At 47.7% G+C, this 23,780-nt stretch overlaps 1 long non-coding RNA gene across 1 annotated transcript; it reads left to right on the top strand.

The window, feature by feature from the left end:
- Window positions 1-2,766: 2,766 nt before the first annotated feature.
- LOC116752376 lies at window positions 2,767-17,138 on the top strand. Its single transcript, XR_004349463.1, has 3 exons — window positions 2,767-2,822; window positions 8,360-8,551; window positions 16,667-17,138. It is a non-coding gene; the product is annotated as an uncharacterized LOC116752376 (long non-coding RNA).
- The last annotated feature ends 6,642 nt before the right edge of the window (window positions 17,139-23,780 follow it).

Here is a 23,780-nt window from a genome sequence, read left to right as displayed (position 1 = left end):
TGTCATGGTGATTCTGGAGGATTTCCCAGGAAGCCCTCTCTGGGAGAACCCCTGGGGCCAGGGAGCACACCCCTCACTCCAGGCAGAGACCTCCTACGAGTGCCCCCTCTCCTGACCTGCCTTTCACAGCCACAGTTCTGGGCGATTCTGAGGTCTTCATGCAGCACCAACATCCTGACCCCCTGTCTCCATGCTGCCGGGCACTGAGCGGGCTCACTCATCTCCCGTCCATCCAGCTCTGTCCTCCTGCCCGTAGCTCTTCTGGGCTGGGCTTTGGGCATAGGAAGCCCCAGGAAAGAGTCTTGGGCTAGGACTCAGGAGGCCCAGATTGCAGTCTGCGGTCCTCTGCTGACTTGCTGTGTGACTTTGGAGAGTTACTGTCCCCTCTGAGCTCGGCTAACCCTCTGTGGAGGATTTGGCCAGTCCCACCACAGAGCTCGCGTAGAATCATCCTCCCTAATGCCACTGACTCCCAGTCCTGGGGGGGCCGGGGCCAAGTAACTGGGCCCCCGGGGGAATGAAGCAGTTGGGAGAGGACACGGGAGGCTTGACTCAGCTGGGCTGGCTGACCGTGGAGGACCCTCACCTCTGTGATTGTCATTCTTATGGGAACAGCCTCTGTCTCTCTGTCTGGGGTGACAACTGGAGGCTGGCTTCCCCAGGAGCACTCGCAGATCCAGAGGAGAGGGGCTGGAAGGCAGGAGGCAGCCAGCCCACCTTGTCCCAACGGTCTCCCTCTGTCACCTGTCCCAACCTGTCACAGCCCCTCGTTTCTCCGTTAGAGCCGCTCCTCTGCTGTTCCAGGGTTTCACCCAAACATCCCTGGGGAGACCCATCTGAAATCCGAACTAGCCTTCTCACCTCACTGGGGTCTAGTCTGCAGCCTGCAGCAGAGGGAAGATCCCCGAGCAGAGGGCTGGCTGGGTCTTTGCCCTGCTGTGTGACTTGCCTCCCCTCTCTGGGCTTCAGCTCAGTGAATTGTGGCTGGAGCTCTTGTGATTCCCACTCTAGGCTTGTGTGCACATGGCTGGATGCCTTTTCACCCATCTCTACCAGTTGAAACTGCATATTCCTTTTCCTTGGCCCTGCGTGGGTTCCTCTTCCTCTAGGAAGTCTTCCTTGGTTAGACCAGAGGGCGGAGTCAGCTGACCAGCCTTTGGCTGCCTTGGATCTGATCCTCCTTGCATGAAGCTACATCCCTCCCACCTCTGCCCCCTGTTGTCCCAGGGGGGTTCCAGTCTGACCCCTCACTGGCCTGCCAGGGCCTGAAGACAGAGATACCATCCCTCTGTTTTCCCTCCAGCCCCTCACACTCGTGAGGTTTCACCAGCAGGGGCTATGGCAGCTGCTGTCCTGCCCCGGCGCTGAGGGTGGGGGAGTGGGGAGCTGGGGTCGGGTCGGGGAGGCAGAATCCCCAGCAGGCTGCCTGGGCCTCTCCAGGACCCTCCTCAGCCCCTCCCCACGAGCAGGACCAGGATGGTGGGAACTCCATCCTGGGGTCCTTGCCGTGCTGGGCTAGCACTGACCTTCCCTCCAACCCCATGTTCCTGCCCTGACAGGGGGCAGGGGGCATGGAGCTGCCGACTCCAGAGCTGCCCGAGCCCCCAGTCCTTATCGCCAGTTCCCACCTGCCAGCCTGGCCAGAGGAGGGAGGGAAAGGAGGCTGGGCCCGGGCCAGGGCGGTGCTTAATGACCCTCCGGGGGCCTAATCGCAGACTGGCAGCCGCTGAGTGGCTCGGGCTGGCTCCTGGAGAAGGCTGATAACACACCAGCTGGGCCCCCCACCATCTATCGGGGCTGCACAGCCAGTCCCTAGGGGGCGGCGCTGGGAGGGGGAGCCTCTGGGCTCAGGCGGGGCGGCAGGGGAGGTGGGAGAAGCTTTCCGCCCCCCGCCCTGGGGGAAGCGGAGCTCCTTGATTGGCAGACAAGGGGGAGGATGCTCCTTCAACGCTTTCCTGCTCCCTCCCCACCCCTTCTCCCCAAGCGGGACCTCCCCCACTCAGGCCCGGTCTCCTCTTCGGCTCTCCCAGCCTTTACTCATCTCCGTCTCTGTGCTTCTGTCTTTTTCTGAGCGTATCTCTCGTCCTGTTTTTACCTCCATCTTCTTGTATCTGTCGCGTCTCTCCGTTCTCCTCCCTCCACCTGAACTCAGTGCTCACCGGCCTCTCTCTCCCTTCGCATCCGTCCTCTCTTTCCAGCTGGCTCTCCCTGTGGGCCCCTCCCTAGCTCTCCCCGACGAGCCCGCGCTTCCCTGATGCCTCCTCTTGGCGGGCGGACTCGGGTGCCCTCACTGGTCTCACTCTTTGGGCCCTGTGTGATGTCACATGACCTCCAGCTGAGCCCGCCACCTGCTCTCTGGGCAGAATGCACAGGCTGCCCAGGCCCTGGCTGTAGGAAGCCGAGGTTCTCTTACCCACACAGGGCGTTCTGGCTCTTCCAGCTTCCTGGAACAGGGCTTGCACCTTTCTTATTCTTCCCCTACCTAAAACATGTGGATTTCACAGGGTTACATTATAGGTGACACACAAACTCATGCACTAAAAGCTCCACGCAGGAAATGAAGATAGATTGCAACACGGCTTACTTCAGTTAGACTTGAAGAGGAAATTCCAGCCTGGAGATGGTTTTGAAAAAAGGCTGCGGAGTTCTAGCTTGAGTGTCACCTGTTGTTAAGACAGAGTTGGCAGGGCGTTGGGCTGATTTTCAAGATGACTTCCCTTATGCTCAGAGTGACATGAGCAGGAATACTGCTTGCTTATTGCGTTTCAGGGAGCCATCAGATGGGAGCTACTGCTGGCCAGAGTCTCCTCCCCCAGTCCAAGGTAAAGGAGTGGGTGTGGGGAGAGGTGCGGAGTGTGTGTGACTTTCTCCTTATCCTACCGTATCCCCTTGGACCAACCTCGCAGATGAGTCAGATGGCTGGAGCCGGCAGAACTTGCTCTGGGATGCGGGTGGGAGGCATCTGCCTCCCCTCCAGATCTGGCCCGGGGCGTGGAGCCCCCAGCTCAGCTCTCCTCCCTCCCTAGCAGTACACACAGTGGCCAGGAGCTTGAGCTTAAGAGTCATGAGGTCAAATTCCAGCTCTTCTCCTCACTGCCTGTGGGACCACCTGGCCTTTCAGATGCCCCTTTCACTTGCCAGGAAAATTGCTTCTGTCATGGCTTCCCTGCGGGGCTGCTGGGAGGACACAGAGATAACGTATGTGTTATCATCACACCTGAGACTTGCCAGAAGTCTGCCTAGGCTTGGCTTAGAAATTACTTCTTCTGGGAAGCTTGTCCCCAACCCCTGGGTTAGGGGCTTCCTCTGAGCCACACCAGCCATCTCTACACTCACTGCCCCGTGTTGTCTGTTTCCTTGTCTGTGTCCAGCTTCAGCCCCAGTTCTGGGAGCTCCTCAAGGGCAGGAAGGGGGTGACTTTCCTCTCTGAGTCACCAGCACCCAGGACAGGGCTGGGTCCAGGGAAGGGAAGCCCAAGGGATGGTGAAAAGACCCAGAAGATGGACTAAACCCCAGTCGTCTGTCCAGCTGTATGTCTGTCCGTGCCCCTCAGCCTCAAGCAGGCACAGACACACACCTGCACGTGCTCTCTCAAGCTCTCTCTGGTCTGAAGGTCCTGGGGTCAGCGAATACTGTTACTCCATCTGGTCTGCAGCTGGCAGGGAAGGGCTGCTCTCCCCCATCTGCCTGTAGCCTCGGCTGCCACCTGGTGGCTGTACACTCAATGGGACAGGCAGATTCAGCAGAACCTTTGAACTTGGCCTTCAGGGGGCTCTTCCCCCTTAAGCACCGGGACCAAAGGCCTTCCCATGGCACGGCCCCGGGGACCCCATAGGTTGTGCCAGCACCTTGCCCTGCAGGCTTCAAGGGCAGCCGGGCCTCCAGTGTCCCCTCCTTGTGTGGCTAGAGGCCAACTCCGTGAAAACCTCAGGTTCCGTGCACTGCTGGTGGGGCCAGGCTCTGGGGCACTTAGCCTCCAGTCCTGATGACACACCTCCCTTTCTTTCAGAAATGGTCTGAGAGCCCTACGACATCTGTCCTGAGTCGCTATTCCAGAGAGTAAGGAATGACAGTGTTTGTGGTGCCCTGTTCCCTAGAGACCCTGGCCCCCTGGAGAAGCAGAATAGAGAGAGTTTGATGAGAGAGAGTACGAGAAAGTTCAAGGACGAGTCTCAGTACTTTCCTGAGCAAGCTGGAAGATGCTGGAGCTGGGGGGACACCGCACTGGGTTGTGTGGACTGCACCTCTACCTGCAACCTGGTGGGCCTCCATCCGCCTGCAGGGAGGGGTGCCTATTTCTGCTTCTTGCAAAGGTACTGCGCAGGCTAGCCGATGGCCCTGAGAATGGCAGGTGCCAGGGGACAGGCAGGAGCATGTGGGATGGGGATGCGTTTGGACACGTGGAGTTTAGGAGCTGGTGGGACGTCTACAGGGAGTGGACCGGGGGCGGCGCTGTTGGATGCACAGGGCATGTCTGAAGCACAGTTGAGCAGTTTGTAGTTGAGCCAGAGACTTTGCCTTCTAGTTGGATGCCCACTACGAGGCTAAGAGGCCAGGTCTGGGCCAGGCAGCCTAGACACAGCACCGCTCTGACACTAATGCCGTGTGACCTTGGGTAAATCAACTCAACCAAGCTCCAGGTTACTCATCTGTAAATTGGGGGCAGTACGTGGGGCCTATTTATTTATTTATTTTAATGAGAAAATGCACTCATAATTTTATTTATTTATTAATTTTGCAGTTCTAACGCATCAGCACAGTGTTATCCACTGTTTTCTTTTTTTTAATTTTATAATTTTTATTGGGGTATAGTTGATTTACAATGTTGTGTTAGTTTCAGATGTACAACAAAAGGAATCTGTTATACATATATCCACTCTTTTTAATTTTTTATTTTAAAATTAGTTTATTATTCTTATTGTTATTTTTATTTTTTGGCCAGACCGCGTGGCATGTGGGATCTTAGTTCCCTGACCAGGGATTGAACCCACGCCCCCTGCATTGGTAGCATGGAGTCTTAACCACTGGACCACCAGGGAAGTCCCCTACCCACTCTCTTTTTAGATTCTTTTCCCATAGAGGCCATTACAGAGAATTGAGTAGAGTTCCCTGTGCTATACGGTAAGTCCTTATTCATGGTGTCTATTTAAGAAGAGGTGTTGTGAAGATTCAAATAAATGGTGCACACAAAACATATAGAATAGTGCCAGATATACAGTTAGAGCACACAATAAATGTTAGCTTTTGTTTTTTTATTACTATTGTTATTACAGGATGAACTCGGTTGGATTCAAGACTACTGTGTCAGAGCTAGCAAAAACCTTAGAATCATTTAGCCCAGTTTACTAATATTGCACTGTGGAATCTGAAGCCCAAGGAAGGGATGGCACCTGCCCAAGGTCATGTAACAAGTCCAGGTGAGAGGCAGGCTAGAGGCTCTTCATGGCTGGTGGGTACAGAACATGCTGAGCACAGCTGCTCCCCTGGACCTCTGGAGGCACCAACGTAATGGGGTTAGTTCGTTCTGCACTGCTGAGGCTGGCACAGTTCTGTACATGGACTTTGCAAATGAATAACCGGGCTCCTGACTGGTTCTGGCTGTGAGCTGGGGGTATGGGATGGGGGTGGTGGTGAGGATGGGTGTGGGCAAAGTGGGGGAGTGGTGAGGGAGGAGAGGGAGCTCCGGGGAGCAGAGGGGAAAGGGAGAGAGAGGGATGGGAAGAAGCCAATGGAAGAATCTTCCAGGTGCCAAGAGCTAAGAAGTTGGAACAAGAGACCGGGAAGGGCCTTCCCTCAAACCAAATGCAGTATGGTTGTGGTAATGGTGGTGGTGGTTTGCACGTTGAAGCTGACGGCCACTATATGGTGTGTAGGATGTCTTCTGTTTGGAGACTCATTCTGACCCTATTTTCTTGAGGAAAAAATGCAGACTCAGAAAGGGAGGTGACTTGCCCAAGGTCACACAGTCCGGTAGTGGCACTGGACCTGGTCTAATTCTACCCCAGCATAGGGTTCTGCGTGTGTGTGTTTATGAGAGGGAGAGAGAGAAAGAGAGACAGAGAGAGAGAAACGGAGAGCTGAAGAGGAAAATAGTGTTTGCCACTGCAGCGCTCACAGTCCCTTTGGAAAGAAGCATCTGGGAAAGTGTCTGAGAGCGGTCCTCGCAGCACCTAAGTGGAGTGGTCTGCATCGTCTTCTTCTGCCTCCATCCTTTCCACTAGCTCGTCCAAGTCTTCCACCCCCAACACGCTGCCGAGACTGCTCTCACCAGGAGCACCAGAGTCCCGTCTTCTTGTTGCAAGATACAGTGGCCTGTCTGGTTCTTCTGCCCTCAGCATAATAGGATGGTGGCCGTTTTCTCTGGGGAGCTCTTCCTGACGAACCGCCCTCAGCTCACCAGGCTCCCAGAGGCCCCTGGACTCACAGCCTCGAGTTGGTCAGGGCGTTGCTCTCTGACAAGGTTGTGAACGCTGATCTCCATGAGGCAGAGACCACAACTGTCTTGTTTGTCGTGATGTCTGAGTATCCAGCACAGGTCCAGAATACAGGCGGTCCCCGGTCAATGGTGGTTGAATGAATGACACAGGGACCTTATCCACTCCATTCAGTTACATCACTTCCCATGAAATATCAGCTTCTGAATCAGCACCTTCAGCCCCGTCCCCTCCAGGACCCAGTTTCCTCCTGCACAGCTCCACGGGCACCTCAGGCCAAGGTGGAATTCCCGATCTCTGACCCACTTGAGTCCCCTGTGCTGTTAGTGGCACCACCACTCATCCACCCAGGCCAGAGGTGGGACGCACCCTGAATTCCCCTCCCTCACGCCACCCCACCTCCCCTGCTTCAGGTCTGCGGCTTGCCTGGATGTTTGCAGCTACCCTCCGCTCTACTCCTTGTTTTCACTCTCGTGGCATGCTCAAACTGTCCTCCACATGGTCACTAGAGAGACCTTTCCCAAACACAGAGTCAACCAGGACCCATCCCTTCACACCTGGGAGGTGAGCTTCCCTCCTCCAGGCAGGTGTAGCTTAGTGGCTGCAGGCCTGGGCTTGAAGCCAGACCTCCCTGGGCAAATCCTGCCCTGCCAATTTTATATTAGTGTGACATTGGGCAAGTTAGTAATAAATGCGCCTCAGCGCCTGAATCCGAAAATTAGGGGTAAAATGATGTGCATATTATTGGGCTGCAATGAAGAGTAAATGAGTTAATGCATGTACAGGAAGCATAGAGTAAATAAATGCTCAATAAGTGTTAGCAACAGACATCTGAATTTTCCTTCCCGTTTTGCCTGCAATGTCTTAAGCAGCCACTAGATGGCCACACTGCAGGCTCTCTGTGATTTCCCACGCCAAGCTCTCCTTCCTCCCCTCCCACAATGTTTCACATCTCAGTGCCTATTTGTTCATGTTCCGGGCTCACGTTTTCCCTTCTGCCAGCCTCACCTCCTTCAAGACAGCTTTCTGATACATCTTTCCCACTCCATGCTCACCAAATGGGCTATGTTCTATGTCTGAGAGCTCCTGGAGGACAGGACATCTCCAGGACACCTGGCAGAGTCCCTGCATAGAACAAGTGCTCAGTGTTTGTCGGATGAATGGATATGTGTCAGCCAGTCCCAGCTCAACGACTTAAATAATTTGCATGATCTTGGGAAAAATCACGTAACCTCTCAGTTTTCTTTTCCTTAAATGGACATCAAAAAGAGGCTCTATGTTGTATTTGTGGAGAGTCCGGTGTAAAGCCCTAGCGTTAGATCTGGCATGCTGTAGCCCCAGGGCCAACATGCACAGACACCTACCAACCATGGCTCATTCTCATCGCCGACCAGCTATTGCCCACTTGTGCTCACACCTTTCCCCTGTCCCAGTTGAGGGTATTAAAAATGGTTTTACCGGGACTTCCCTGGTGGTCCAGTGGTTAAGAATCCACCTTCCAGTGCAGGGGACACGGGTTCGATCCCTGGTCGGGGAACTAAGATCCTACATGCCGCAGGGCAGCTAAGCCTGTGTGCCACAACTACTGAGGTGGCGTGCTCTAGAGGACCACACGCCGCAATGAAAGATCCCGCGTGCTGCAACGAAGATCCTGTGTGTTGCAACTAAGACCCGACACAGCCAACTTAATTAATTAATTAATTTAAAAAATGGTTTTACCTCTTCCCAAAGGTCCTTCTTTACCAAGTATGGTCTGGAATTATCTGCAAGCTGGCTGGGCTTGGTGGGCCTAGGCTTAGTTGATGGTTCAGCAGAGCCAGTGGGCTCCCATTTGCCTGGAAAGCACAGGCTCAGCCTCCCTGCCCCTGAAAGCCCTACTGTCCTCCTGAATGAGGCCCTCCTGGGCCTCCTTTTCTTTACTCCAGTTCTTGATGTCCCAACACTGGCTGGCATTCGGCAGAAGGTCTGGTTCCTGGATCTCTGCACTCTTATACTGCCTCTCTCTGGATGACCCTAGTCATTGTGCCTCTCCCATCAAACCACTGAAGCAATGGACAAACTCCCAGGAGTGGGATGTCTCCATCAAAGAATATGAGCATTTCCGAGGCTCTTGTAAGGTACGTGCTCACTAGTGGTTTCCTTAAGAGCTGAATCCAGTTTACATTTAATCAGTTCATTGTAGACAGTGGGGGTGGGGGTGGGGGAAGATTTCAGTTTGCTTTGAGGCCAAACACTTTCTAAAGGGCTGTTCATGTAGTACAGCACTTTCTTTTTGCCGGATGTCTCTTCTGTCCTTTTATCTTTGCTCCCTATTCCTTGCAATATCCTGAACAGCCACCAGATGGCAGAGCTCACACAGTTCCTGGGATGCTCCCTCCTGTACCAGCAAACCCCTTTTCCTGTGTGTATAGGGGAGTGTGCCCAGCCTGGGGGACTGAGTGTAGTGGCCATTGATAGGATCCCTGGGGAGATGTGGAGATGGCCCAAATGGAGAGATCCCTGGCTGGAAGTCAGGGCGTTGTGTGTAAGGGCAGTTCTTTAGCCCCAATCCATCAGGAGCTCAACAGATTGACCTGAAGCGAAGAAAGTTACCCACAGTAGTAAAAAGAAAGTGACAAGAAAGTAAAAGGAAAATGAAAGAGAAAGCGCCTGGATGGGAAAAATTAAAAGACATGTTGATTCCCGTATTTTGTACATGTAGCTTTTGTGTGAGCAAAGGGATGGTAAAATTGCATGGATTATGGGCCTTAGGGGATCTGGAACAGAGGTAGAGAAAAGAATTTTCTCCAGTTGGAAGGCAGCAATAAATCATTTTATGATGCTGGAAAAGCTAAAACACTGACCAGATGTAGGTATAATTGAAATAGAAAGATAGGGAAAAAGAGAGTAAAAGTTGACTCTGAGTTGTCTAGTTTGAGCAGCTAGGCACATGGAATATTATGTAGGTAGCAAACGTTACAATGCATAGTGTGTGAAAATACCATTGCGCTGAACTAAAAAGAGGAAACTTCTATATACTAGGTAATAGCGCAGATCCTCACGAACAAGTAATGGGAGAGATCTCAGAGGAACTAGAGTTATTGCTTCAATATAGTGGTTAAGAGCACAGACCCTGGAGTTTAACTACTTGGGTTCAAATCCTGGCTCCAACATTTACCGGTGGTAAAATTTCACCTCTTTGTGCCTCAGTTTCTCTAAAATGTACATAATACTATGACCTTCATGGCAGAACTGTTGAGAGGATTAAATGAGTTAATACATGAAACACATATAGAACAATGCTTACCACCTAGAAAGTGCTATATAACTGTTTGCTTTTTTATTACAGAAGTAAAGCTGATTTTGTAGGAAACAATTAATTGCTGCTGGGCAACTATAGTAGCACAGCTGCAATAAAATACTGCTACAGTTTAATTGGACTACTACAGCTGCCCAAATCAAAGCCAGCACTTGAAAGAGGGTTAAGATTATAGGAAGCTGTAGAAAAACACCCAACATAGTCAAAGATAAATTTTGGCCTATTCCTTTATTTGTCTGCATACGGTATTTGTCTTTCTCTTTCTGACTTACTTCACTCTGTATGACAGACTCTAGGTCCATCCACCTCACTACAAATAACTCAATTTCACTCCTTTTTATGGCTGATTAATATTCCATTGTATATATGTGCCACATCTTCTTTATCCATTCTTCTGTCGATGGACACTTAGGTTGCTTCCATGTCCTGGCTATTTTAAATAGTGCTGCAATGAACATTGGGGTACATGTGTCCTTTTGACTTATGGTTTTCTCAGGGTATACGCCCAGTAGTGGGATTGCTGGGTCATATGGTAGTTCTATTTGTAGCTTTTTAAGGAACCTCCATACTGTTCTCCATAGTGGTTGTACCAATTTACATTCCCTCCAACAGTGCAAAAGGGTTCCCTTTTCTCCACACCCTCTCCAGCATTTATTGTTTGTAGATTTTTTGATGAAGAATGGCCATCATTAAAAAGTCTACAAATAATAAATGATGAACCACACATGCATGCCCAGGACTTATCCAGAGGTCCTGCTTTGTCTTCCTACAGAAATTTGCTTCCCTTCACGTCAGTAGTTCTTCACAGCTGAAGCTGGTGCATAACAAATGAAGCAAAATATAGGGATGTTTGCTTATTAGTCCTAACTCTAAATATTACGATGCAGTTACATACTCAATAATACAATCTCTCTACCTACAATTTATGTAGCAGGTTCATTCAAAGGGTACAAGTAAGGCTTTTCTGAAAGATGACCCTGCCATATGTCCACGGCAGACACAGAGGCTGTGTCTCAGACAATGGAATGTCTCACAGAGGACTCAGGCGATGCAAAGCCCAGGACTAACCTGTGTACTGATGGACCACTTGGCTAGATTTAGAAAAGATGTGGCCTTGAGAGCTGAATTTGAAAATCAGTTCGTTGTGATACAAAAGGCTGTACCTGTGTTGGTGGGTGAGTTTGGTAAGGTTGAACACTGCTTCCAGGTAGAATTGGAGGGTCCTGGAAGAGGCAAGATGGGACAACATGTTAGTGGGTGACAAGTACTTTCCTTTGGCCACTGACTTGTCAGTCTGTATGTTGCCCCGCTGGCTGAAGGCACACTTCACAGTGGTGTCCAGGGCCTTCAGGGAGACTTGTTCAAAGATCTCCAGGTGTGGGTCCTGGGCAATGATCCCTCCCATTTGTCCTGGGGCTGGAGATGAAGGTCATGATTATACACATGTCCCTCTGCTCCTAATTTCTAAGTTCTTTTGTGTCCCTTGGTTCAGGATGTGCTCTTCCAAGTTATGGAGGCTTGAGTTTGAACCCAGCTCTGCTTCTAATCTGTCTTATAATCGTAAACAAACTGCTTAATCTCTAAATCTCAATGTCCTTACCAGTAAAATGGGGATAACAGTACCAAAGTCGTAAGGCTGTAGTATTGGGTGGGCCAAAATGTTCGTTCGTTTTCTTGCGCAAGACGGCTCTAGTAGCACTTAGTCGTCTTTAACGTCATTCGAAACTATTTTGTTAGATTGTATGTGACAGCTGTCTTTTCAGCGTGCATTTAAAAAAAGACTTATCAAAATCGGCGAATTTTTGTGTAGCCATTTTAATACTGAAAGTGGAAGAAAAAAAGCAACATTTTTGGCATGTTATGCTTTATTATTTCAAGAAAGGTAAAAATGCAAAAAGATTTGTGCAGTGTATGGAGAGGGTGCTGTGACTGATCGAACGTGTCAAAAGTGGTTTGCGAAATTTGGTGCTGGAGATTCCTCGCTGGACGCTGCTCCATGTTCCGGTAGACCAGTTGAAGTCGATAGTGATCAAATCGAAACAATAATTGAGAACAATCAATGTTATATCACGCGGGAGATAGCCGACATACTCAAAATATCCAAATCAAGCGTTGAAAGTCATTTGCACCAGCTGGGTTATGTTCATTGCTTTGATGTTTGGGTTCCACCTAAGTTAAGCAAGAAAAACCTTCTTGACCATATTTCCGCATGTGATTCTCTACTGAAACGTAATGAAAACGTTCCATTTTTAAAACAAATTGTGAGAGGCGAAGAAAAGTGGATACTGTACAGCAATGCACAACAGAAGAGATCATGGCGCAAGTGAAATGAACCACCACCAACCACACCAAAGGCCGGTCTTCATCCAAACAAGCTGATGCTGTGTATATGGTGGGCTTGGAAGGGTGTCCTCTATTATGAGCTCCTTCCGGAAAACCAAACGGTTAATTCCACCAAGTACTGCTCCCAATTAGACCAACTGAAAGCAGCACTTGACAAAAAGCATCCAGAATTAGTCAACAGAAAACACATAATCTTCCATCAGGATAACGCAAGACCGCATGTTTCTTTGGTGACCAGGCAAAAACTGTTACAGCTTGGCTGGGAAGTTCTGATTCATCTGCTGTATGCACCAGACATTGCACCTTCCCATTTCCTTTTATTTCGGTCTTTACAAAAAATTCTCTTAGTGGAAAAAATTTCAGTTCCCTGGAAGACTGTAAAAGGCACCTAGAACAGTTCTTTGCTCACAAAGACAAAAAGTTTTGGGAAGATGGAATTATGAAGTTGCCTGAAAAATGGCAGAAGGCAGTGGAACAAAAGGGTGAATACATTGTTCAATAAAGTTCTTGGTGAAAATGAAAAATGTGGCTTTTATTTTTACTTAAAAAACCAAAGGCACTTTTTTGCCAACCCAATAGTATGAAAGGATAAAATGAGCCTGACATGTAGTAAGTGCTTAGTAAAGTATGTGCAATCACTGTATCTGTATGTGTATCTGTATTTTGCTTTGATTTTAATTTTAGAATAGGAGGTGGGCATGGTGACAAGTGTCAGAAATGATGGCGCTGTGGTGCACTGGAAAGCACGGGGCCAGTCAGAACTGGCTTAAATCCAAGTTTTGTCATATACTGAAATGAGACATACTTAGGTGATCTCATGCCTCTGAGTCCCTGCCTCATTAATACGTCTTTGAGACTACAGCTGAGGTCCTGTGTGTGGAATTACCTCACCCAGTGCCTGGCATCTAGTGGGTGACCAGTAAGGACAAACAACTATTGTTGTTTCCTCAGTGTTTGAACTCTGTAAGTTGGTGGCAAACCGCATGAAAGCTTGGAAGCTTCTGTCTCCTTCAGTGCTTCACCGGACCCAGCCTACAGTACACAGAATTCAGCCTTCTGAAATCACAAGATCTTTCCTGGGAGTGAATGAGTTTTGTTGCTTCTCTGGGCTACCTGAGACATTAACAATTTGTAAATCACTTAGGCTTTAAGTTCTCACAGTCACCTCATTCAGGACGGCTAAACAGATCGAAACTCCGAGAGGAGGGGCTTGGAGACTCAAAACTGTCTTCTCTATGGGTCCTCCTGAAAGCCTGTGAATCGTCTCCTGCCTCAGCTGAAGCTAAAGCTCCCCTTTTGCCCAACCACAGGGCTGTCCTCTGTCTGACATGCCATATCTATAAATCCTTTCCATTCTCCAAGCCCTAGCTCCAGTTGCTTATGGAGTCTTTCCTGATTGCTCCTGAGCAACGACTCCCTGCCATGTGGGCATTCCTACTCCTATTTTGTCTGAGCCATAGATGTGATGCTTTGCTCTTCTGCCTTGTTTTCTCCCAATGTGGTGAGTCTGCTGGACTCCGTCACTCCTTCATTCAAGTAACTCTCACTGAGCACCTACCCCAAAGGCATCCCTGGAATAGGTGCTGGGTATATAAACGTGGTAAGACAAGGGCCTTGCCTTCGTGATGCTAATGGCCCAAGAATCATATAACCCCATACAAATAGCTGTGAGCATAGCTCTGAGGGAGCCCAGAGTCTCTTGTACCATGTGCTTGGTAGAACCTCAGTCCAGAGGCCTGGTAGAAATGCTCTCTCCTCCTCTTACCAGCTTCATCTGTATTTTCTCAGATATCATGGTGATGAAAATTTTCAGAATGTGATGTTGAAGCCAGGTCTTACAATCTGGCGGTACTGTAGCCACTTAGAACTATGCAGGGTCACCAGTCCTCGACCTTATGAAATGAGAAGGGCAAATACTGAGATTGCAGCCCAGGGAAATGAGGAGAGACTGGTGCCCAGGCAACAATCCTCTGTCTATGGCCCTGGAGGGGAGAAGTCAGAGTGAACAGAGCTCGAAAGAGTGAATGAGGGTGAGTAGACATTACATTTCGGGAGTTAGGTCCAAACCATGTTCAATTAACTAGTAATTTCACATCTTAGTCATTTCATTCAGCTTGACCCTGAGCTGCTGCTCAAAACCAGGGTGGCATCTCCTTCTCTAAATGCACTGTGGTACCTGGAACAGTGGCGCCTCTCTTCAGACCCTTGTTCTTTTTTTTTTCTTTTTTTTTTTTTTGCGGCACGCGGGCCTCTCACTGCTGTGGCCTCTCCCATTGCGGAGCACAGGCTCCGGACGCGCAGGCTCAGCGGCCACGGCTCACGGGCCCAGCCGCTCCGCGGCATGTGGGATCTTCCCGGACCGGGGCACGAACCCGTGTCCCCTGCATCGGCAGGCGGACTGTCAACCGCTGCGCCACCAGGGAAGCCCTCGACCCTTGTTCTTTGAACAACCTGATTTTATTGCAGCAAGTGACAGTGGCTCCTGAGGCTGGTGCACAACCTCTCCCTTCCCACGGTTTGACTGTTCCGTAGATTCCATAAGAAGCCAATAAATTATCTTTTTGCCTAGTTTAAGTTGTGTTTTTTTCACTTATAATTGAAATAGTCATGATTAAAACAAAACTTACGAGAGTTGCACTTTTAAAAGATCACACTGTACAGTTTCCCCTTCTTTGCCCCTTTAGCTCCAGCCACTGCTGTGGTATCAACTCCGTGTGGGCCAGTTTCACTTGGGCACAACTTCACAGCCCTCTGCTGGTGCCCACACTACTGGTGAGCTGTGTTGTTGTTGATGCCGGGGTGTGAGATGCTTGAGACCTGTTCAGTGTCCATGCAGGTATAACCGGGTACAAGGAAATTAACTCATTAAGACACAAACCCTTGAGCAATCAGAACTGAGAGTTGGTGAATAAATTCATCCCTTCCTTGCCTACATAGGTTGCCCTAAGAAGCTTTAAAACTTATAAGTCCTCTCCAAAGATGGTCCCATAACATCAAACAATCAGTCGACCTTGATGCTAAGCACTGATCAGATCGGTCACACACTCTTGATCGGTTTTCCTTCGTACGCTGTCCCAATCCCTTTCCCCCTTATTCCTGCTACCTTGGATTTTGCTCTCTAAATGAAACAGCAGCACATGTGGCTTGCCTCAGTCTCTGCTTTCAGGGGAACCTAGGGGAAGATGTTTTGGTGGTCAAGCAAAGCACAGATTGGATCATGGTGAGAGTGGATGCAGAAGACCAGTTAGGAAGAGACCAGGAAGGAAGAGGCTTGAACTTACTTAGGTGGTTGCAATAGGATGGAGAAAAGTAATATAATATAATATATTATAACTATATATTATATTTTATTATAAAATTATATTTTATTATAATATATATTATATTATATATATAATATATAATATTATATATTTATATATATAAATATATTATATATATTATATATAATATATATAATATATATAATATATAATATATTATATATATAATATAATATACATATTATATAATATATATAATATAATATTATATTATATATAATATAATATAATATATATAATATATATAATATAATATAATATAATAAGGTAAAGGAGAGGGGGGAATCAAAGATGATACTATCTCAGGCCTAAGCAAATGCATGGCTGGTTCTTTTTTTTTTTTTTTTTAACATCTTTATTGGGGTATAATTGCTTTACAATAGTGTGTTAGTTTCTGCTTTATAACAAAGTGAATCAGCTATACATATACATATGCTCCCATGTGTCTTCCCTCTTGCGTCTCCCTCCCTCCCACTCTCCCCATCCCACCCCTCCAGGCTGTCCCAAAGCCCCGAGCTAATATCCCTGTGCCTTGCGGCTGCTTCCCCCTAGCTATCTACCTTACTACATTTGTTAGTGTGTATATGTCCATGACTCTCTCTCGCCCTGTCAAAACTCACCCTTCCCCCTCCCCATATCCTTAAGTCCGTTCTCCAGTAGGTCTGCGCCTCTATTCCTGTCTTATCCCTAGGTTCTTCATGACATTTTTTTTCCTTAAATTCCATATATATGTGTTAGCATACGGTATTTGTCTTTTTCTTTCTGACTTACTTCACTCTGTATGACAGACTCTAGGTCTATCCATCTCATTACAAATAACTCAATTTCATTTCTTTTTAAGGCTGAGTAATATTCCATTGTGTATATGTGCCACATCTTCTTTATCCATTCGTCCGATGATGGGCGCTTAGGTTCTTTCCATCTCCGGGCTATTGTAAATAGAGCTGCAATGAACATTTTGGTACATGACTCTTTTTGAATTATGGTTTTCTCAGGGTATATGCCCAGTAGTGGGATTGCTGGGTCATATGGTAATTCTATTTGTAGTTTTTTAAGGAACCTCCATACTGTTCTCCATAGTGGCTGAACATGGCTGGTTCTTAATCTTTGGCCTCTGATCTCCAATTTCACTCTTGTGTATATTCTGCTCTCTAATGCTGGGGCTGGGTCTCTGCCTACCATGTTTTAATACTCCTTTTCCACCTGGCTTCCTGATGGGTCCTGACAATAAGGAGGAAGAGAGAAGAGACTTCCTATCTGTTTTTCAGGTTCTCTCAGCATCACCCCAGCCTCCAGCTTCTTTGAGCACTCCTTGCACCAGCCATGCAATGTCGTCTCCTGAGACATCTGAACACAGCTGCACAGAGCTTCCCTGCTGGAGGTCTGAGCACCAGCCCTGCGGGCCCCTCCCCTGAGCTCTTACCTTCTGAAATCCCATCTCTGCCCTTTGTTACCTCAGCCCTAAGGGTGGTAAGTGCTTCCCCTGGGTTACCTCACTGTACTCTTTTTTTCCCTCTTTCAGTCTTGCAAAACCTATATTAACTATTGCCTGTATTTCTTTTTTCTGTCTGAAATACCTAGTGTGATTTCTGTTATACTGACTGGTCCTTAAACGTTACAGTTTCATTCTTGTAAGCTAAATGCACAACTGATGAGACGCTACTGTGTGCATCATGTAACTAAAAGAAAATTCATTTTCTCTTTTTAAAAAATACATTAAACAACATGTTTCTAACAGTCACAAGCAGCTCTCCCTATTTCCTTCCCGCATTCAGCCCTGAACTTCTGAAATGCACACAAATGGAATCTTTGCAAATTAAATATTGCTTTCCCACTGACTGACACACTCTTTCCAGAATGACTTTCTTTCCCTATTGAAGTATTTTCATAGAAAATAGTTTTATGATATTATACTAAGCATAAAAATACATGCTAATCTAGAGGCTTAAAAAACTCCTTTCCGGAATTGGAAAAATAGAGAAAAAGAGTACATTAAGGGGAAAACCTTCTGGCAAGGGATACCATCTTGTTCCCATGAATGGAGAAAGGGTACAATTGTCAACTATTCCTACTGCACAGGCAGAAAGGTACTTTCTTCCCTGTTTCCAAAACAGGTCAGAATAGGCAATGCAGCAATAAAAATGCTATTTTCAAGGAGAAAAAAATCACAGGCGACAACAAATTCTGAAAATAAAGCCAGTAAACGTCTCAGGCTCCCGTAGGAAATGAAACAATTGATTGCCCACTCTATGGCTGGCACTGTGATATGTTTTTGCCTGCATTCTGTCATTTCTTCTTCTCAACAACCTTCTGAAGGAAGTTTTGTTATGCTCAGTTCGACAGGAAAAAACTGAAGCTGAGGGAGGAATTCACTCAGCTATTAGGAAAGGGAGCCAGGATTTGAAATCAAACCTGATTCTGATTCTAAAGCCAGTGACGTGTTCGTCTGTTGTGACCTGGGAGGTTTCTGGAGGTAAAAGCTTTAGTCTGGACAGATGTACCCAACTAGATATCCCTTGCCGTTTGACAGCAGTAGGGGTGGCTAAAATTACTTTATAGAGGCCCTTCCATTTTGGCAATAGTTGGTCTTGGCAGGACCCCCTCTTTCCAGGTTTTAAGAAGAACTTGGTCCCCAGGGTTTATTTGTAAAGGAACTGCTCCTTCCTCTGCAGTTTTAGTGGGAGTTGGCTGTGTCTTGTGGGCCTAGTCCTGGCTTGCTTTCTGAACCTGTCCTAGTTTAATAATATATCTCAGGGCCTGGTTCACTTCCACATCCAGTAGAATGTCAGTAGTTAGAAAAGGCCTCCCGTAGGTCATTTCAAATGCGCTAAGTCTCAGACCACCCCTGGGGGCTACACGGACCCTGAGGAGTGCAATAGGGAGCAAGTTGGTCTAAGCTCATGAGTGTCTTGGCAGAGCTTTGCTAAGGTTTTCTTTAAAGGATGGTTCATTTTCTCTACCTTCCCTGAAGACTGGGGATGCCAAGAGGTGTGTAGCTTGCAGTCTATCCCTAGGGCTGTTGTGAACCCCTGTGTGATTTTGGCTATAAAAGAGGACACATTAATTGCTCTGGAGGGACTTTGGAAGTCCAAACCGAGGAATTATTTCTTTTAAAAGGGACTTACAGACTTCCATAGCCTTTTCAGATAGGTTGGGGAAGGCTTCAACCCATCCTGTGAAAGTATCAACGAATACCAGATGGTATTTATATCCTGATCATGGGGGCATTTGGGTGAAATCTAACTGCCAGTCTTCCCCCAGATATGTCCCTCTGTGTTGAACTGGCCTGAGTAATGAAGGGGGGATTGGATGGGCCTGTGGGTTATTACAGGCACATAAATCACAGGCAAGTGTTACTTGTTTTATTGTTCTTTTAAGCCCCTTCCCTGAAAAGCCTTTTGCATCAAGTTCCATAGCGCATCCCTCCCATAGTGGGTGGCATCATGTAAGCTCTTGGTGAGTTTCCATTGTTGGGCTTCAGGGATTAGAACCTTATCCTCCTTTATATACCAGCCTGTGCTTCCCTTCTCATAGCCCCGTTTCTCAGCATTTTCTTGTTCCTGTGGAGAATACTGGGGAAGGCTAGGGAGTTTGGAGGAGCCAATCACTAGAGCCATAACTTGCTCAGGTTCCTGCAGTCGAGCTGCCTGTTTTGGAATTTGCAATTTGCAATTTGATCAGCTTTGCTGTTTCCTTGGCCCCTAGAGTGGATTACTGCCACCTGGGTGGGAAGCTGCACTGCTTCTAAAAGAGCCAGGATCAAATCTTTATTATGTTTTTTGTTAGTTAGTTAGTTTGTTTTTGTTTGTTTTGTTGTTTTTTTGGCTGCGTTGAGTCTTCAATGCTGCGTGCGGGCTTTCTCTAGTTGTGGCGAGCAGGGGCTACTCTTCGTTGTGGTGTGCGGGCTTCTCATTGCGATGGCTTCTCTTGTTACGGAGCACGGGCTCTAGGCGCGTGGGCTTCAGTAGTTGTGGCACGTGGGCTCAGTAGTTGTGGCTCGCGGACTCTAGAGCGCAGGCTCAGTAGTTGTGGCGCACGGGTTTAGTTGCTCTGCAGCATGTGGGATCTTCCCTGACCAGGGATCAAACCCTTGTCCCCTGCAGTGGCAGGTGAATGCTTTACCACTGTGCCACCAGGGGAGTCCTTTATTTTGTTTTATGGGGGAATTTCTAGCGGTTAATATTCTTCTTTCTTTCTGAATGGCAGCATTAGCACGTGGAACCCATATTTAGAGTCAGTACAAATATTTCTTTTCCTTCCCTAATTGCAAAGCTCTCATTAATGCAATTAGTTCAGCCTTCTGGGCTGATGTCTGGTGTGGCAGGGTCTTGGTTTCTATGATGTCATCTGGACTAACTATGGCATACCCTGCCTTTCCGGTTCCCATTTCTACAAAACTGCTCCCATCAGTAATCCATTCGACCTCAGGGCTTTCAAGAGGCTCACCTAGAAGATCAGACCTGCTGCAGTAAATTCATTCTCTGGTCTCTATACACTGATGCAGTAAGCCTCCACTCTCGGCCTCTGGAAGCAGAGTTACTGGGTTCAGAGTTAGGCACGCCTTTAAGGTAATGTCGGGGTGTCCATTAGGAGGGCCTGATATCTTGTTAACCTTCCTCCAGTCAACCAATGATGTCCTTTGACTTCCAGCACAGACTGTACCTGATGAGGGGCTGACACATCAAAGTGTTGTCCCAGGGTGAGCTTGGAAGCCTCATTCACCAACAGGGCTGTGGCTGCTACTGCCCGCAGGCAGCTTGGCCATCCCAGGGCCACTGAGTCAAGTTGTTTTGAAAATTAAGCCACTGGTCTCTGATCCGGTCCCAGCTTTTGGGTCAGGACTCCTAGTGCTATCTCTGACCTCTCGTGAACAAATAGGGTAAAGGGCTTGTCCAAACTTGGAAGCCCCAGTGTTACTCAATTCAGTCTTTAAAGTCTCAAAGGCCCGCTGGGGGTCCTTATTCCATTGAAGGAGTTCCCTTTCTCCTCCTTTTAGAGCCTCATATAGGGGTCTTGCTATAAGGCCATAACTTGGAATCCAGATACGACAGAACCCAGCCATCCCGAGAAAGCCTTGGAGTTGCCTCTTTGTGGTTGGAGATGGTGATGCACTAATTGCTGTTTATTGATCTATGGCTAGGGCTCATGCCCCTGGGGTCAAAACAAATCCTAAATATTGAACCCGTTGCTGTGAGATCTGAGCCTTGGTTGGAGAGACTTTATATACCTTTCTTGCCAGAAAATTTAGGACCCTAATAGTATTTTGATCTGAATCTTGTTTGGTCTCACTATTTATCAATAAATCATCAACACCCTTCTCAAGGCTCAGTTCCCTTGCTAACGCATTTTCAAAAAGATGAGGGCTGCCCTGAAAACACTGTGGAAGCACTGTGCATGTATATTGGTTAGCCCCCACGGTGTCAGGGACTCTCCATTCAAAGGCAAAAACATATTGAGGGTCTGGATGTAGGGGAATATAGAAAAATGCATCCTTGAGGTTTAAAACAGAAAAATACTGAGCGCTCCCCGGCACTTGGGTGAGACAGGTCTATGGATTTGGCACCAATGGGTGAATAGGGATGACTGCCTCATTCACTGCTCGTAAGTCTTGCACAAACTGATACTCCCCGTTAGGCTTCTGAACAGGGAGGATAGGGGTGTTACAAGGGGATTCGCAGGGCCTAATGAGTCCGTGTTTTAGGAATTTGCTGAGCAGGGGTGGATTCCCCTCAGGGCCTCAGGCTTTAAAGGATGTTGTCTCTTCCAGGGGTATTTTTTCCCAGGTCTTAACCTTATTTTTATTGGGGGAACACATTTTGCCTGAGATATCCCAAACTGCAGGTACTACTTATTCTCTAATTTCTTTTCCTTTTTTTTTAAACGTCTTTATTGGAGTATAATTGCTTTACAATGGTGTGTTAGTTTCTGCTGTATAACAAAGTGAATCAGCTATACATATACATATGTCCCCGTATCTCTTCCCTCTTGCGTCTCCCTCCCTCCCACCCTCCCTATCCCACCCCTCTAGGTGGTCACAAAGCACCGAGCTGATCTCCCTGTGCTATGCGACTGCTTCCCACTAGCTATCTTTTTTACATTTGGTAGTGTATATATGTCCATGCCACTCTAATTTCTTGGTGGATGTCTTGGGGAATATTTTGATGCCCAAGAGGTGGGTCATTTGGGGCTACTAATAGATGCATTCTCTGTTTGAATTCTTTACCTCCTTGGACTTCACCGTGTCCTAAGAAGATACTAGCTCCTAACTTATTTAGCAAGTCTCTCCTGAGGAGAGGGACAGGGCATTCTGGCATATACAAAAATGAGTGAGCAATAATAATGGACCCAATTCCGCAGGCAAGGGGAAACATAAATCGCCTTACCTTTGGCTGCCCATCAACTCCCATCACTCTACAGTCACGCCTGGAGGGGGGGCCGGCTGGCCAAGTCAGAACAGAGCAGGTGGATCCAGTGTCTACAAGAAATTCAGTGCCCCTGCCTGCCATGTCAAGGGTGACCCGAGGCTCCGCTGGAGTGATGAGGATGGATTGAGTGGGATCTGGAGCCCAGCAGGCGCTTGGGCCCTGTCAGTCGGTGTGCAGGAATCTATCATCCAAGAGATTTGCAAGGAAATGGGGCTGGTCGGGGTTGCCCCTCGGGCGTCCCGCAGGACAGTGCTCAGGACGTTCCCTCTTCCAGTACCCCCCTTTCTGACAAAGGCACGCTGGTTTGGGCCCAGGCGGCTTCTTAGTGGTCTGTCCAGCCTTCTTGGCCCTCCAGAGTCTCCTCGACGTGGTGGGTGGATCAGAGCAGCCAAAAGCTGCCTTTTGTTAATTAGCCTCTCGTCCTTATTGGCCTCCTCCATTAAGTCTCCGTAGTTATAGACCTTGAAGGCTTCCTCTACCAAGTTTGACACTGGGGTTTGGGGCCCAGCCTCAAGCTTTTGTAATTTTCTCCAGATATTAGGAGTAGGCTGGGTGATAAAGTGCACGGCCAATAGTGTCCTCCCTTCTGTGGACTCAGGGTCTGTATTGGTGGACTTCATGAATGCTTCTGTCACCCGGCTCAGGAAGACTGCCGGGTTCTCATCTTTTTCCTGTGTAACCTCTTGGACCTTATCATCATTTACAGGCTTCACCATACACCTTTTCATTCCTTCTGATAGACAAGTAATATAATTTCTCATCCTAGCCTGGCCTACACGATCTTCACAGCCCCAGTGTGGGTCATGATCTGGGATTGCATCCCCACCCACCTGATAAATTTGGTGGTATGGACTGGCCACCAGTAAGCCATCTGCATGTTCCCTGGCCTTTCTCAGTATATGCTCCTTGTCATCTGGGGTGCAACAGCGGGCCAGAATAACCATGATGGCCTGCCAGGTGAGAGATCACTTAAAGGCACAGAAACTCACACAAGCTGTTATCAAAAGCAGCGTTCCAGGACAACTCTGTTCTTTTATGAGAGAGAAACCAAATCCAGTCTTGCATCAGCCTACTCTTAATAAAATCCATTTACCTGATTAAATTTAATCGAACCTTAGAAAATCCTGACCACATACAAAATTGTTTCCTCAGTGCAGTGTTCGTCTTCCGCAAACCTTCTGTAAATTTCTGTAGCCATAATTTGTCCCTCATTCTTTCCCCATGGAGAAATATCCAGCTCTAGCACACGATCACCCTTTTTCCTTTCGACAAAATACATTTCCATTCCTCATACCTTCTTTTCTGAAAACACGCATCCTACTTTCCTTAAGCCACCACGAACTATCCTACTTATTTATTTATTCATTTATGGCTGCGTTGGGTCTTCATTACTGTGCGTGGCTTTCTCTAGTTGTGATGAATGTGGGTTACTCTTCATTGCGGTGTGCGGGCTTCTCATTGCTGTCGCCTCTCTTGTTGCGGAGCATGGGCTCTAGGTGCACGAGCTTCTGTAGCTGTGGCTCACGGGCTTAGTTGCATGTGGGATCTTCCTGGACCAGGGCTTGAACCTGTGTCCCCTACGTCCCATTGGCAGGAGGATTCTTAACCACTGCGTCACCAGGGAAGTCCCCCATGAACTTTTACATAAGCATTCCGTATATTGGTAGAGAACATTTCAAGGCAGTACCAAATAGCTTAATTTCTCTCTCACAAGAAGACAAAAGTAGGTAAATTTAGACCTGTTTAGCAATTAATGTTCCAATATTTTACCTTATTTGAAATGGCCTGACTATTCAATTAGTTCCTATGATTTAACTTAATTTAGTTTCAAATTTACCAAAATTTGGAGCGACTTGTTTTAGATGGATGTTTCCAAGACATAATTATTCCTGTAGAGGTTACCAAAAACTTCTTATCCCAGTACTTTCACTTAAAAATTTAATGATATCAGGTTACT

The sequence above is a fragment of the Phocoena sinus genome, chromosome 1 (assembly GCF_008692025.1).
Source record: "Phocoena sinus isolate mPhoSin1 chromosome 1, mPhoSin1.pri, whole genome shotgun sequence".
Taxonomy (NCBI): domain Eukaryota; kingdom Metazoa; phylum Chordata; class Mammalia; order Artiodactyla; family Phocoenidae; genus Phocoena; species Phocoena sinus.
The sequence above is the reverse complement of the archived record's forward strand: the minus strand, read 5'-3'. Positions and strand labels throughout refer to the sequence as shown.